This window comes from Arachis hypogaea, chromosome 7, assembly GCF_003086295.3.
Source record: "Arachis hypogaea cultivar Tifrunner chromosome 7, arahy.Tifrunner.gnm2.J5K5, whole genome shotgun sequence".
NCBI lineage: Eukaryota > Viridiplantae > Streptophyta > Magnoliopsida > Fabales > Fabaceae > Arachis > Arachis hypogaea.
Genome location: NC_092042.1, coordinates 38,526,422 through 38,543,536, shown reverse-complemented (window position 1 = coordinate 38,543,536; position 17,115 = coordinate 38,526,422). Strand labels below are relative to the sequence as shown.

The 17,115-nt window shown below is 37.8% G+C and overlaps 1 non-coding gene across 1 annotated transcript; it reads left to right on the top strand.

Annotated features, from left to right (window-relative positions):
• The first annotated feature begins 2,163 nt into the window (after positions 1–2,163).
• LOC112704208 (small nucleolar RNA R71) lies at positions 2,164–2,271 on the top strand. The gene has a single exon (XR_003154844.1). It is a non-coding gene; the product is annotated as a small nucleolar RNA R71 (small nucleolar RNA).
• Positions 2,272–17,115: the final 14,844 nt, after the last annotated feature.

Genomic DNA, 17,115 nt, shown 5'->3' with positions numbered 1-17,115 from the left:
GGTAGGTGGGGATCCTGTGGGGTCCACAGATCCTGAGGTGTCAAGGAAAAGTCATCCCTGCACCAAATGGCATGCAAAAATGCATTTTGAACCAATTCTGGCGTTAAACGCCGGGCTGGTGCCCATTTCTGGCGTTTAACGCCAAGTGCTTGCCCTTTTCTGGCGTTTAACGCCAGTCTGGTGCCCCTTTCTGGCGTTAAACGCCCAGAATGGTGCCAGACTGGGCGTTAAACGCCCATCTGCTAGCCTTACTGGCGTTTAAATGCCAGTAGGTTCTTCCTCCAGGGTGTGCTATTTTTCTTTCTGTTTTTGATTCTATTTTTGCTTTTTCAATTGATTTTGTGACTTCTCATGATCATCAACCTACAGAAAACACAAAATAACAAAGGGAAATAGATAAAATATAACATTGGGTTGCCTCCCGACAAGCGCTTCTTTAATGTCAGTAGCTTGACAGAGGGCTCTCATGGAGCCTCACAGATACTCAGAGCAGTGTTGGAACCTCCCAACACCAAACTTAGAGTTTGAATGTGGGGGTTCAACACCAAACTTAGAAGTTGGTTGTGGCCTCCCAACACCAAACTTAGAGTTTGACTGTGGGGGCTCTGTTTGACTCTGTTTTGAGAGAAGCTCTTCATGCTTCCTCTCCATGATGACAGAGGGGTATCCTTGGGCCTTAAACACAAGGGATTCTTCATTCACTTGAATGATCAATTCTTCTCTATCAACATCAATCACAGCCTTTGCTGTGGCTAGGAAGGGTCTGCCAAGGATGATGGATTCATCCATGCACTTCCCAGTCTCTAGGACTATAAAATTAGCAGGGATATAGTGGTCTTCAACTTTTACCAGAACATCCTCTACAAGTCCATAAGCTTGTTTTCTTGAGTTGTCTGCCATCTCTAGTGAGATTTTTACAGCTTGCACCTCAAAGATCCCTAGCTTCTCCATTACAGAGAGAGGCATGAGGTTTACACTTGACCCTAGGTCACACAAGGCCTTCTTGAAGGTCATGGTGCCTATGGTACAAGGTATTGAAAACTTCCCAGGATCCTGTCTCTTTTGAGGTAATTTCTGCCTAGACAAGTCATCCAGTTCTTTGGTGAGCAAAGGGGGTTCATCCTCCCAAGTCTCATTTCCAAATAACTTGTTATTTAGCTTCATGATTGCTCCACGGTATTTAGCAACTTGCTCTTCAGTGACATACTCATCCTCTTCAGAGGAAGAATACTCATCAGAGCTCATGAATGGCAGGAGTAAATCCACTGGAATCTCTATGGTCTCAGTGGGAGCCTCAGATTCCCATGGTTCCTCATTGGGGAACTCATTGGAGGCCAGTGGACGTCCATTGAGGTCTTCCTCAGTGGCGTTCACGGCCTCTCCCTCCTCTCCAAATTCGGCCATGTTGATGGCCTTGCACTCTCCTTTTGGATTTTCTTCTGTATTGCTTGGAAGAGTACTAGGAGGGAGTTCAGTAACTTTCTTGCTCAGCTGACCCACTTGTGCCTCCAAATTTCTAATGGAGGACCTTGTTTCAGTCATGAAACTTTGAGTGGTTTTGATTAGATCAGAGACCATGGTTGCTAAGTCAGAGTTACTCTTCTTAGAACTCTCTGTCTGTTGCTGAGAAGACGATGGAAAAGGCTTGCTATTGCCAAACCTGTTTCTCCCACCATTATTGTTGTTGAAACCTTGTTGAGGTCTCCGTTGATCCTTCCATGAGAGATTTGGATGATTTCTCCATGAAGGATTATAGGTGTTTCCATAGGGTTCTCCCATGTAATTTACCTCTTCCATTGAAGGGTTCTCAGGATCGTAAGCTTCTTCTCCAGATGAAGCCTCCTTAGTACTACCTGGTGCATTTTGCATTCCAGACAGACTTTGAGAAATCATATTGACTTGCTGAGTCAATATTTTGTTCTGAGCCAATATGGCATTCAGAGTGTCAATCTCAAGAACTCCTTTCTTCTGATTAGTCCCATTGTTCACAGGATTCCTTTCAGAAGTGTACATGAATTGGTTATTTGCAACCATTTCAATCAGCTCTTGAGCTTCTGTAGGCATCTTCTTCAGATGAAGAGATCCTCCAGCAGAGCTATCCAAAGACATCTTGGATAGTTCAGAGAGACCATCATAGAAAATACCTATGATGCTCCATTCAGAAAGCATATCAGAGGGACACTTTCTAATTAATTGTTTGTATCTTTCCCAAGCTTCATAGAGGGATTCTCCTTCCTTCTGTCTGAAGGTTTGGACTTCCACTCTAAGCTTACTCAATTTTTGAGATGGAAAGAACTTTGCCAAGAAGGCATTGACTAGCTTTTCCCAAGAGTTCAGGCTTTCTTTAGGTTGAGAGTCCAACCATGTCCTAGCTCTGTCTCTTACAGCAAAAAGGAATAGCATAAGTCTGTAGACCTCAGGGTTAACCCCATTAGTCTTGACAGTGTCACAGATTTGCAAGAATTCAGCTAAGAACTGATGAGGATCTTCCAATGGAAGTCCATGAAACTTGCAATTCTATTGCATTAGAGAAACTAATTGAGGCTTAAGCTCAAAGTTGTTTGCTCCAATGGCAGGGATAGAAATGCTTCTCCCATAGAAGTCGGGAGTAGGTGCAGTAAAGTCACCCAGCACCTTCGTTGCATTGTTGGCATTGTTGTTGTTTTCGGCTGCCATGTGTTCTTCTTCTTTGAAGATTTCTGTTAAGTCCTCTACAGAGAGTTGTGCCTTAGCTTCTCTTAGCTTTCGCTTCAAGGTCCTTTTAGGTTCTGGATCAGCCTCAACAAGAATGCTTTTGTCTTTGCTCCTGCTCATATGAAAGAGAAGAAAACAAGGAAATATGGAATTCTCTAAGCCACAGTATAGAGATTCCTTGAGGAGTCAGAGGAAAAGAAAAATGGAAGACAGAGGTAGAAAATTCGAACTTATCAAGAAAGATTATGGAGTTCGAATTGTGTATTAAGGGATAGTGTTAGTCCATAAGTAGAAGGATGTGAGAAGAAGGGAAGTAGTATTCGAAAATTAAGTAAAGGATTTTGAAAACATTTTTGAAAAACATTAATTGATTTTCGAAAACCATGATTGAGAAGGAAGTAAAGTGATTTTTGAAAAAGATTTTGAAATTGGAAATCAAAAAGATGTGATTGAAAACTATTTTGAAAAAGATGTGGTTAAGAAGATATGATTGATTTTAAGAGAATGTGATTGAGAAGATATGATTTGAAAAACATTTTAAAAAGATTTGATTTTGAAATTAATGACTTGGCTATCAAGAAAACATATGATTCAAACATTAAACCTTTCTCAACAGAAAAGGCAACATACTTGAAATGTTGAATCAAATCATTAATTGATGGCAAAAATCAATTTGAAAACATGTGATTGAAAAGATATGATTTGAAAAAGATTTGATTTTGAAGAGATTTTGAAAACTTAAAAAAATTGATTTGAAAACAAAATCTTCCCTCTTGTGCCATCCTGGCGTTAAACGCCCAGAATGGTGCACATTCTGGCGTTTAACGCCCAAAACTCTACCCTTTTGGGCATTAAACGCCCAACCAAGCACCCTGGCTGGCGTTTAAACGCCAGTTTGCCTTCCTTACTGGGCGTTTTGAACGCCCAGCTTTTTTTGTATAATTCCTCTGCAGTATGTTCTGAATCTTCAATCCTCTGTATTATTGACTTGAAAAGACACAAATTAAAAATATTTTTGGATTTTTAATAATAAGGAATAATCAAAATGCAACTAAAATCAAATAACAATGCATGCAAGACACCAAACTTAGCAGTTTGTATACTACTGACACTAACAAAATGAGAATGCATATGAGGCACATAAAACACTCAAGTCAAGAGAATTCAAAGATCAGAGCAAGTAAATCATCAAGAATATCTTGAAAATCACTTAAGACACATGAATGAGTTCAAGAAGAACAAAAACATGCAATTGACACCAAACTTAACATGAGACACTAGACTCAAACAAGAAATATGCAATATTTTTGGTTTTTTCGAAAATTAAGTGAAAAGAAAATAAAGATATCAAAATTCTTAATGAGAATTCCAGGAATCAGTGCAATGCTAGTCTAAGACTCCGGTTCAGGAATTAGACATGGCTTCATAGCCAGCCAAGCTTTCAAAGAAAGCTTCGGTCCAAAACACTAGACATGGCCAATGGCCAGCCAAGCCTTAGCAGATCACTGCTCCAACAGCAAGATTGATAGAAATCAACAAGCTCTTGTGATGATAAGTTGAAACCTCGGTCCAATAGAATTAGACATGGCTTCACAGCCAGCCAGACTTCAACAGATCATCATGAAACACTAGAATTCATTCTTAAGAACTCTGAAGAAAAATACCTAATCTAAGCAACAAGATGAACCGTCAGTTGTCCATACTCGAACAATCCCCGGCAACGGCGCCAAAAACATGGTGCTGTTGCCGGATCAAAAATTTGGCACTGATGTTACCGGACCAAAAGCTTGCCAAAAACTCAACAATCCCTGGCAACGGCGCCAAAAACTTGGTGCACGAAATTGTGATCAATACTTTTCACAACTCAAATAATCCCCGGTAATGAATCCAAAAACTTGGTGTTCAATACCATGGCATAAACACAATTTCGCACAACTAACCAGCAAGTGTACTGGGTCGTCCAAGTAATAAACCTTACGCGAGTAAGGGTCGATCCCACAGAGATTGTTGGTATGAAGCAAGCTATGGTCACCTTGTAAATCTTAGTCAGGCAAACTCAAATGGATATGGGTGATATACGAATAAAACATAAACATAAAGATAGAGATACTTATGTAATTCATTGGTGGGAATTTCAGATAAGCGCATGAAGATGCTGTGTCCCTTCCGTCTCTCTGCTTTCCTACTGTCTTCATCCAATCCTTCTTACTCCTTTCCATGGCAAGCTTAAGCAAGGGTTTCACCGTTGTCAGTGGCTACCTCCCATCCTCTCAGTGGAAATGTTCAACGCACCCTATCACGGCACGGCTATCCATCTGTCGGTTCTCAATCAGGCCGGAATAGAATCCAGTGATTCTTTTGCGTCTGTCACTAACGCCCCGCCCTCAGGAGTTTGAAGCACGTCACAGTCATTCAATCATTGAATCCTACTCAGAATACCACAGACAAGGTTAGACCTTCCGGATTCTCTTGAATGCCGCCATCAGTTCTAGCCAATACCACGAAGACTCTGATCTCATGGAATGGCTGGCTTGGTTGTCAGGCGAGCGCTCGGTTGTCAGGCGATCAACCATGCATCGTGTATCAGGAATCCAAGAGATATTCACCCAATCTAAGGTAGAATGGAGGTGGTTGTCAGTCACACGTTCATAGGTGAGAATGATGATGAGTGTCACGGATCATCACATTCATCAAGTTGAAGAACAAGTGATATCTTAGAACAAGAACAAGCGGAATTGAATAGAAGAACAATAGTAATTGCATTAATACTCGAGGTACAGCAGAGCTCCACACCTTAATCTGTGGTGTGTAGAAACTCTACCATTGAAAATACATAAGAACAAGGTCTAGGCATGGCCGAATGGCCAGCCTCCCAAAGAGGGTTCAATCATAAAAACATGATCAAAAGCTCCTTAATACAATAGTAAAAGGTCCTACTTATAGAGAACTAGTAGCTTAAGGTTTACAGAGACGAGTAAATGACATAAAAATCCACTTCCGGGCCCACTTGGTGTGTGCTTGGGCTGAGTAATGAAGCATTTTCGTATAGAGACTCTTCTTGGAGTTAAACGCCAGCTTTGGTGCCAGTTTGGGCGTTTAACTCCCATTCTTGTGCCAGTTTCGGCGTTTAACGCTGGGAATTCTGAAGGTGACTTTGAACGCCAGTTTGGGCCATCAAATCTTGGGCAAAGTATAGACTATCATATATTTCTGGAAAGCCCAGGATGTCTACTTTCCAACGCCGTTGAGAGCGCGCCAATTGGGCTTCTGTAGCTCCAGAAAATCCACTTCGAGTGCAGGAAGGTCAGAATCCAACAGCATCTGCAGTCCTTTTTAGTCTCTGAATCAGATTTTTGCTCAGGTCCCTCAATTTCAGCCAGAAAATACCTGAAATCACAGAAAAACACACAAACTCATAGTAAAGTCCAGAAAAGTGAATTTTAACTAAAAACTAATAAAAATATACTAAAAACTAACTAGATCATACTAAAAATATACTAAAAACAATGCCAAAAAGCGTACAAATTATCCGCTCATCAAAGTGCCTCTTTACTGGAATTTTGACGCCAGTGAGCTCTTTTTCTTGTAATTCTTCTGCTTTATGTTCTGAATCTTCATTTCTCTGTATTATTTACTTGAAAAGATATATATTTTGACTTTTTTTTGAATTTTTAATAAGGTGAGAGAAAAACACCAAATGACTCAAATCATAAGAATTTAAGATTAAACCACAAATGCATGCAAGAACACTTTGAATGTCAAGATGAACACCAAGAACACTTTGAAGATCATGATGAACATCAAGAACATATTATTGAAAATTTTTTAGAAAAGAGAGACATGCAAGACACCAAACATAGAAATTTTGAATGTTTAGACACTCTGAATTCGAAAATGCATATGAAAAACATCCTAAAACACAAAACAAGAAAATCATGAGATTGAACAAAGGAAACCATCAAGAACAACTTGAAGATCACAGAAGAACAAAATGCACATTTTTTTTTTTGGTTTTTATGATTTTGTTAAATTTTTATTTTTTTTGTATTTTTCGAAAATAAAAATCTTAAACATAAAATAAAATTACCCAATCTAAGAAACAAGATGAACCGTCAGTTGTCCTAACTCGAACAATCCCCCGCAACGGCGCCAAAAACTTGGTGTACGAAATTGTGATCATACTTTTCACAACTCCGCACAACTAACCAGCAAGTGCACTTGGTCATCCAAGTAATACCTTACGTGAGTAAGGGTCGATCCCACGGAGATTGTCGGCTTGAAGCAAGCTATGGTCATCTTGTAAATCTCAGTCAGGCGGATTCAAATGGTTATGAATCTTTGATAATTAAAATATAAATAAAACAGAAAATAACAAGAGATACTTATGTAATTCATTGGTGGGGATTTCAGATAAGCATTTGGAGATGCTTTGTTGCTTCTGAACCTCTACTTTCCTATTGTCTTCATCCAATTATGCGTCCTCCCTTCCATGGCAAGCTGTATGATCTTCTCAATGAAAATGGTCCGGCTACAGTTTCTATACGGCTAATCAATTGTCAGATTTCTCGTCTCGGATGAAAAATACCAGGCACAGCTACCGCAGGGCTAATCATCTGTCGGTTCTCACTTGTGTCAGAATAGGATCCATTGATCCTTTTGCACATTGTCACTGCACCCAACAGTTACGAGTTTGAAGCTCGTCACAGTCATCCCATCCTAGACCTAACTCGGAATACCACAGACAAGGTTTAGACTTTTCGGATATCAGGAATGTTGCCAATTGTTTCTAGCCTATACCATGAAGGTTCTAATCTCAGATTGGGATGCTCTATTGTTAGGAGAGATGATGTGAATCACGTATTAGAGACCCAAGAGAATATACTCCAGCTGTCGTCCAATGACTATGTTGAACATCATGTAGACCGCTTATGGTTGTCAAGCACACGAATCTTGGCTAAGTGAGTAATGAAGATAGTGGGTGATTGTCACGGGTCACCCCCTTCATTATGAATTAACTGAATTAAGTATGAGAGTATATCTTGGAGAAGAAGTAGGCATGAATTGAAAGAAAAATAATAGTACTTGCATTAATTCATGAGGAACAGCAAAGCTCCTCACCTTAATCTATGAGGTGTAGAAACTCCACTGTAGAAAATACATAAGAGAAGAAGGTCTAGGCATGGCCAAATGACCAGCCTCCCCAAAGTGATCAAAAGATCAAAAGATGGTCCAAAGATCCTAATACAATAGTAAAGAGTGCTATTTATACTAAACTAGTAACCTAGATTTATAGAAAATGAGTAGATAGTGCAGAAATCTACTTCCGGGACCCACTTGGTGTGTGTTTGGGCTAAGCTTTGAAGCTTTCACGTGCATAGGCCTTCCTTGGAGTTAAACGCCAGCTTGGGTGCCAGTTTGGGCGTTTAACTCCAGTTCTGGCATTTAACACCAGAAAGGGGTCTCTAGTGGGCATTTGGACGCCAGTTTGGACCATCAAATCTCGGGCAAAGTATGAACTATTAGACATTGCTGGAAAGCCCAATATTCTACTTTCCAACGCAATTGAGAGCACATGAATTGAGCTTCTGTAGCTCTAGAAAATCTACTTCGAGTGCAGGAGGGTCAGAATCCAACAGCATCTGTAGTCCTTTCTCAACCTCTGAATCAGATTTTTGCTCAAGTCCCTCAATTTCAGCCAAAAAATACCTGAAATCATAGAAAACACACAAACTCATAGTAAAGTCTAGAAATGTGATTTTTGTATAAAAACTAATAAAAATATACTAAAAAGTAACTGAAACATACTAAAAACTACCTAAAAACAATGCCAAAAAGCGTATAAATTATCCGCTCATCACTGATCAAGAGATGAATTCAATATTTGATGAATTTCTATCTACAATTGAATACTCCCCCATTGAACATGAAATAGAGACCAAAGAAGAAGATACACAACCTCTCATACTCTTGGTACGCAATGAAGAAGAAATTGAATTGGAAGAAAGCTACCAAGAGAAAGAGGTTGAAGTTGAAAAATCTTGCCAAGAGGTGGAAGTAGTCAAGAAAGAACATAAGGGAGTGAAGTACACATTGTCAAAGCCATTGGAAACACCTCTTCCAAAGTCATTACCATCCAACACAACATTTAAGTTGGAAATTCTCATCGTTAAATCTTACTTCCCACTTGAATATGGTTTGCTTGAGATGGATGGTCAACTTAGAGCTCGTTGTGGCTTTGAGAGTAAAAGGGAGATGGTAAGTGGTTAGAAACATAAGTTTCAGTTCATTGTGGTTGAAAGCTCAAAGTCTAATTGCAAAGGTTGGTGTAAAGCTAGATTTCTTGGGTCTAGGAAGTTATTTGGATGCCTCAGTGAGAATTCGGAATGCTGGCCACCCGGTTGGAACAATGATGATCAACTTAAAGACGGGTGTAGAAATAAGATTTGGGATCCCGGCATACAAGAGGATCAAATTTGGGAGTTCAAAACTTGTGAAGAACTCCATTAAGGCTTGTTGAATTTATGTGGAAATGTTGGAGCTTATTGGAAGTCCAAGCATTGGTGGAAGTTTCAAGATGAGTTCAAGCACAAGCCACCATGACAAGGATCTCACCAAATGTCTAACTTAAGGACTTTAACTAAAAGTGTTAGGTGGGAGAAACCCCACCATGGTAAATTCTTCCTATTTTCTCTTTTGTTTATATTGATAATAAATTGAATTTTTATTTTTAGTTAGTTTTATTTAGTTTAAGTTGTGGTTTAACTTGTTTAATAATATTTGGTACAACTTTGATAGCTTGTTAGTTTCTTAACAAAATTAAAAAAAATTTGATGATGTTGCTCTCTGGTACAAAAACCAAAGAGTTGTGCTGAAACTGTGTGGGTGGGGGTGCTAGGCGCACCACCCACCCCACGCGTATGCCTCGCTGATGCATACGCGTCATTTGAATTTTCGGCCTTCCTCGCATAGGCGTGGACGACGCGCACATGTCATATCTAAATACTACATCTGGTATAAAAACCAGAGAGTTGTGATGGAACTGTGCAAGTTTCATGCGTCTAGCACGCAAAGTAGTCACGCGTCACTGTCTATTTATGGCCACCATGCGTATGCGTGGACGACATGCACGCGTCACCAGTTTATGAACCTATCCACGCGTGTGCGTAGACGACGCTTACGAGTCGCTTCTCTTATCCCATTTATTCTTCTTTCTTTTTCCTTTCTTGCTTTCTTCTTCTCCATCTCTTCACATTTCCACTTCTCATTTTTATCCTCTTTCCTTTCTTTTGTTTATTGCATTTGCATACTTGCATTCATTGCGTTTTAACTTTGTTGTTTGCTCCTCTTTTCTTTTCCATATTTGTTATTTTAACATTGGTGTTGAATTCTATTACTTAACTGTTGAATATTTCTTGCATTGTTTTGGTACTTCGTGACTTGTCTTGTATTATTGGGTGATGATATTTATAGGTCAATGCTTAATCTCTATTGACTCTTGCATCCTTTGTGTATTGATATGAACTTGCATGTCTTTCATGACCCAATCATTCCTATTTGAACTTGATGTTCTCGAGTATTCTTTTCATTTACCGATGCTTTGACTTTACTCTTTAATCAAGTGTTAGTTGATATGCCATTCACTTGTATTATTTTTTCACTTACATGTTGTAGCTACCATGTAGCTGAGAATCCCACTTTTATTTGGCATTAGCTCTACCTATATTTTATTTGCTTTATTTTTGGGCTTAATCTTCTGTCTTTTCTCCCCTTTCAGGCTGGCTGACGATTGGATTTTTGACAGTTTAGAATTTCACTAATGAAATCTCGTTGTAAAGTATAGTTTCTAAACCAAACAATAATCCTTTCATACAAAAAGTTGTTTGTCACTAGTACAAACCCCTAAATTTATAAACCGAAGTATTGAACCTCGGGTCGTTCTCCCTAGGACTTACAATAGAGTGTCTTGTTATTGGTTGTGAGTTATTTTGGGGTTTTGATAAGAGGCATGAAAGTAAATGGCAATGAAAATAAACTAACAACTATAAAAGACTCTTGGTAAGGTATGAGAACTAGAAGTCCTATCCTAGTTATCTTTCTCAATTGTGATGAGAATTATTCATAGCTCCCACTTAGTCAACCTCTAACCATGGAGGAAAGTCAAGTGGATGAATCAATTTGATTCCTCAAGTCCTAATCAACTCCTAAAGGAAAGACTAGCTTTAGAGATATTCAAATCGATTAGCAACTTCTAATTATCAATCAACAAAGGAATTAGATAACTCAAGAGTCACTAATTACTCTACCAAAGCCAAGAGGAACAAAAGCTACACTAAAATCCAACCAAGCATTTCATCAAACACTTGGAAGGCATCAAGGAAAAGCATGGTGAATTGACAACAAGAATAGAATCTAACAACAATTATTGCAAAGAATTAACAACAACATTCAAGGAAATCACAATTATCATGAATTACCTCAAATTGCATTATTGAAAGGAAATAAAGGAACAACAATCTATCCAAGACAAAATGAAGAATTACAATTATTAAAACACATAACTAGAAAGAGGAGGAGAAGAAGATTAAGAATTGATAAAGGAAAATTGAATCAAAGTATGAATTAAACTTAGATCTAAGAAGAGAGATTATCCTAAACCTAATCCTAATTCTAATCCTAGAGAGAAGTGAGAATTTCTTTCTCTAGAAAACTAAACTAAAACTAATCCTAATGAGTGTGTGTGAATGTATTGATGAATGAGTTCTCAATCCCCTTCAATCCTTGGCTCTTATATGCATTTTGGCGCCAAAGTTGGTTGCTGAAACCTTCCAAAATCGCCAGGCACGTGTTGCTTTAGTGAGGTCATGTGCCATCATCGGCGCGTGCGCGCATGGTACGCGTGCGCGTCCTTGGCCTGTTTCGCAATGTGCGCGCGAGCGCCTTGTGCGCGTACGCGTGCTTGGCCGAGATCAACTCTTTGGCTTTTTGTGCTTCTCTCCACTTGCATGCTTCCTCCCTTGCTTCCTTTGATCCATGCCTAGCCTATTTCAATCCTGTAATTACTAGCAAACACATCAAGGCATCTTATGGAATCAAAGAGAAATTAGAATTCATCAAAATAAGGATTGAAAAGCATGTTTTTACACTTAAGCACAAATATAGGAGAGATAACAAAACCATGCTGATTCATAGACTAAATGTGACAAAAGGTTATCAAAATACTCTAAATTCAATACACAACAAACCGTCAAATTGGGGTTTGTCAACCTCCCCACACTTAAACCAAGCATGTCCTCATGCTTAAACCAAGAATGAAATGAGGGATATGACACTTATTCAAAGCAAAGAAACTATGTGCATGCAACTAAATGCAAAATGATTCTACCTACTTGGTTAAGAATAAATCATTCTCCAAGACATACATGCACAAGTAGGGCTTAAGATCATATAATGATTCATGAATCCTACCAATTGAAGTATAAATATGAAGTTCACATAGACTTGCAAGAAGAACGCTCATGAAAGCCGGGAATAAAGGAATTGAGCATCGAACCCTCACCGGGAGTGTTTGCACTCTAGCCGCTCGGTGTTTGGGGTTGATTCTCTCAATTCTCCCCTAATCATGCTTTCCAAAATTTGTTTTTCATCTAACAATCAACAATTATTTCATGCATGCATACAATTATCACGAGGTCTTTTCTTTAGGTTGTAATGGGGCTAGGGTTAAGGTAGGATGCATATTTGGTCAAGTGAGCTTGAAATTTGAATCTTTGATAAGCTTAAACTTCCCACCTAACCTATGACATCCTATACAATTTCAAAGCTAACCTAACTACCCATTTCTCACTTTTTCACATACTCATGCAATTTCTTTTCATTTCACAACACTTATGCATTGATCTTTATTGAGCTTCACTTTGTTTTGGGGCATTTTGTCCCCTTTTTTTATTTCTTTCTTTTTCTTCTTTTTTTCTTTCTTTTTCTATTTTTTTCTTTTTCTTTTCCATATTATTTTTCTTTTTCTTTTGTTTTCTTTTGTTTTTCTCATTTTTTTCTTTCTATATACAAGAGCATCAATGCATAAGGTCTATACATTTGATCAATACATGAGCGTGTACCCAATTCCCAATATTTTCAATAAAAATACAAAACTACCTTTTCATTCACCCAATGTCCCAAGATTCCCACACTTGAATGATACTCACACACACTAGCCTAAGCCAATCAAAGATCCAAATAAGGACATTTATTGTTTTCCGCTTTAAGGCTTGTAATGTGCTAAATTAAAGAACAAGTGGGTTAATCATAGGCTCAAATTGGCTAACAAAGGAATATAAAAGGTTGGCTATTTGGATAAGTGAGCTAATGAAATGATGGCCTCAATCATATAAATGCATGAATACACAAAATAATGGACATAAAGAATCAAACAAATCAAAGATTACATTCATAGAAAGAGAATAATGCACACAAGAAGGAAAATAAGTGGTTATAAGATGTAACCACACCATTAGGCTCAAAACTCACTTGCTTGTGTTCTTAGCTCAAAAACTATGTTCCAAAATACATTCTTTCAAGCAAGTTCAACAGAAAATTTTCAAATTGGTAGGGTGCCCTAAAATAGTTTCTTGGAAAGGAAATTATCATCCTAACCAAGTAGTCTTAATAAGAAAAAAATGGTAAAAATATTTACAAATTCTAACTAACATGCAACCTATCATGCAAATGCAATAACTAACTAACATTGGTGTTGAAAAAGAAAATTGTTACCCATGGAGATCGGTCGAACGACCTCCCCACACTTGAAGATTGCACCGTCCTCGGTGCATGCGAAGAAGAGCAAGGTGGACGGGTTGCTACAATTGATGAGCTCCTTCAAAAGGTTGTGCGGATGACTTGTTTGTTGCCCCATTTAAAAGCTTTTCCTTTCCCCCTTCTAGGTGGCCAACCTAAAAGGAAAAAAAAAGAAAGAAATTTAAGCCTATAACAAAGATATCAAAGCAATTAGAACATAGGCGGGGGCTAATGCCAAATAAGAGTATGAGTCCCTACTACATGTTAGCTAAGCATGTGAGTAAGAAAACAATGTAAGCTAGGGCATATCATTAGGCTCGATGCAAGAGTAAAGTTAAAGCATGAAGAGTGTATTGAGCATCAAGTTCAAATGAGAAGAAGTGGGTCATGAAAGACAATATGAGGTCATATCAATGCACAAAGACACAAGAGTCATATAAGATGAGGCATTGATTTAAAAGTTTCATCACCCAACAATATCAAACAAGTCAAGAGGCACCAAAATAATGCAAGAATTTCTCAACAATTGAGTGTAAGAATCCAACACCATTATTGAAATGACACTTAGAAAAAAAACGGAAAACATGCTATAGAAACAAAATGAAAATGGAAAGAGTAGAAGTATGCGAATGCAGTGAACAAAAGAAAATGGAAGATGAGAAAAAAAACTCTTTTTTTTTTTTTTTTACCGACGCTTGCGCGTTGATGAGCGGATAATTTATACGCTTTTTGGCATTATTTTTAGGTAGTTTTTAGTAAGTTTGAGCTACTTTTAGGGATGTTTTCAATAGTTTTTATGTTAAATTCACATTTCTGGACTTTACTATGAGTTTGTGTGTTTTTCTGTGATTTCAGGTAAATTCTGACTGAAATTGAGGGATTTGAGCAAAACTCTAAAGAAGGCTGACAAAAGGACTGCTGATGCTGTTGGAATCTGACCTCCCTGCACTCGAAATGGATTTTCTGGAGCTACAGAACTCTAATTGGCACGCTCTCAACGGCGTTGGAAAGTAGACATCCTGGGCTTTCCAGCAATATATAATAGTCCATACTTTATTCGAAGAATGACGACGTAACTGGGCGTTGAACGCCAAGTTCATGCTGCTGTCTGGAGTTAAACGCCAGAAAAACGTCATGATCCGGAGTTGAACGCCCAAAACACGTCATAACTCGGAGTTCAACTCCAAGAGAAGCCTCAGCTCGTGGATTGATCAAGCTCAGCCCAAACATACACCAAGTGGGCCCCGGGAGTGGATTTATGCATCAATTACTTACTCATGTAAACCCTAGAAGCTAGTCTAGTATATATAGGACATTTATCTATTGTATTAGACATCTTTTGACCACTTTAAGTCTTTAATCATTCGGTCACTTGATCATGGAGAGGGCTGGCCATTCAGCCATGCCTGAACTTTTTACTTATGTATTTTCAACGGTGGAGTTTTTGCACACCATAGATTAAGGGTGTGGAGCTCTGCTGTACCTCAAGTATTAATGCAATTCTATTTTCTTTTATTCAAATCTCTCTTATTCTTATTCCAAGATATTCATTCGTACCCAAGAACATGATGAATATAATGATGAAGGTGACGATCATTATCATTCTCACTTATGAACGCACGTGATTGACAACCACTTCCGTTCTACATGCAACCGAGCTTGAATGCGTATCTCTTAGATTCCCCAACAGAATCTTCGTGGTATAAGCTAGATAGATGGCGGCATTTATGAGGATCCGGAAAGTCTCACCTTGTCTGTGGTATTCCGAGTAGGATCCTGGGAATCCGGAAAGTCTCACCTTGTCTGTGGTATTCCGAGTAGGATTCCGGTAATGAATGACTGTGACGCGCTTCAAACTTGCAAGTGCTGGGCGTTAATGACAGACACAAAAGAATCAAGGGATTCTATTCCAATAGGCGCAGGAACCAACCAGTGATTAGCCGTGCTGTGACAGAGTGCGTGAGCGTAGTTTTCACTGCGAGGATGGGATGTAGCCATCAACCATGGGTGATGCCTCCAGACGATTAGCCGTGCGAGTGACAGCCGCATAGGATCATTTTCCCGAGAGGATTGAAAGTAGCCACCGCTGATGGTGAACCCCTATACACAGCTTGCCATGGAAAGGAGTAAGAAGGATTGAGTTGAAGCAGGAGAATAGCAGGCGTCCTTGAGCATACGGTATCTCCATTCACTTATCTGAAATTCCCACCAATGAATCTGCATAAGTATCCTATCCCTTTTATTATTTATTTCCTTATTTTTATTTTCGAAACCCATAAACCAATTTAATTTGCCTAACTGAGATTTACAAGGTGACCATAGCTTGCTTCACACCAACAATCTCTGTGGGATCGACCCTTACTCACGTAAGGTTTATTACTTGGACGACCCAGTACACTTGCTGGTTAGTTGAACGGAGTTGTGAATTCAAATAAAGACAATTATTGAATAAATCCATACAAGTACAAAGAATAGTGATCACAATTTCGTCCACCAAGTTTTTGGCGCCGTTGCCGGGGATTGTTCGAGTATGGACAACTGACGGTTCATCTTGTTGCTCAGATTAGGTAATTTTCTTTTCAAAAATCTTTTTTTAAAAAAAAATTTTCTTTTTATTTTTCGTTTTTCCAAACTATGTTTTTCGAAAAAATTAATAAAAATACAAAAAAATTAGAAAATCATAAAAATCAAAAATATTTTGTGTTTCTTGTTTGAATCTTGTGTTAATTTTTAAGTTTGGTGTCAATTGCATGCTTTTAAAATTTTTCTTGCATTTTTTCGAAAATCTCATGCATTCATAGTGTTCTTCATGATCTTCAAGTTGTTCTTGACAAGTCTTCTTGTTTGATCTTGATGATTTTTTGTTTTGTGTCTTTTCTTGTTTTTCATGTGCATCTTTGCATTCATATTTCTCATGCATTAAAGATTTCTAAGTTTGGTGTCTTGCATGTTTTCTTTGCATCAAAAATTTTTCAAAATTATGTTCTTCATGTTCATCATGATCTTCAAAGTGTTCTTGGTGTTCATCTTGACATTCATAGTGTTCTTGCATGCATCTTGTGTTTTGATTCAAAATTTTCATGTTTTGGGTCATTTTTGTGTTTTTCTTTAAAAATTCAAAAATAAAAAAAAATATCTTCTCCTTATCTCCCTCCAAAATTTCGAAATTTTGGATTGACTTGGTCAAAAATTTTCAAAATTAGTTGTTTCTTACAAGTCAAGACAAAATTTCAATTTTAAAAATCTTATTTTTTCAAAATCTTTTTCTTATCTTTATATCAAATTTTCGAAAATTAGCTAACAATTAATGTGATTGGTTCAAAAATTTGAAGTTTGTTACTTTCTTGTTAAGAAAGGTTCAATCTTTAAGTTCTAGAATCTTATCTTGTAGTTTCTTGTTAGTTGAGTCTTTTTAAAAATTAAATCTTTTTCAAAATATCTTTTTATTAAAATTTTTATCTTATCTTTTTATCTTTTATCTTATCTTTTTCAAAAATTTTATCTTTTTCAAAATTTGATTTCAAAATATCTTATCTAACTTCTTATCCTCTTATCTTTTTCAAAAATTTGATTTCAAATCTTTTTCAATCAACTAACTAACTTTTTGTTTGTTTCTTATCTTTTTCAAAA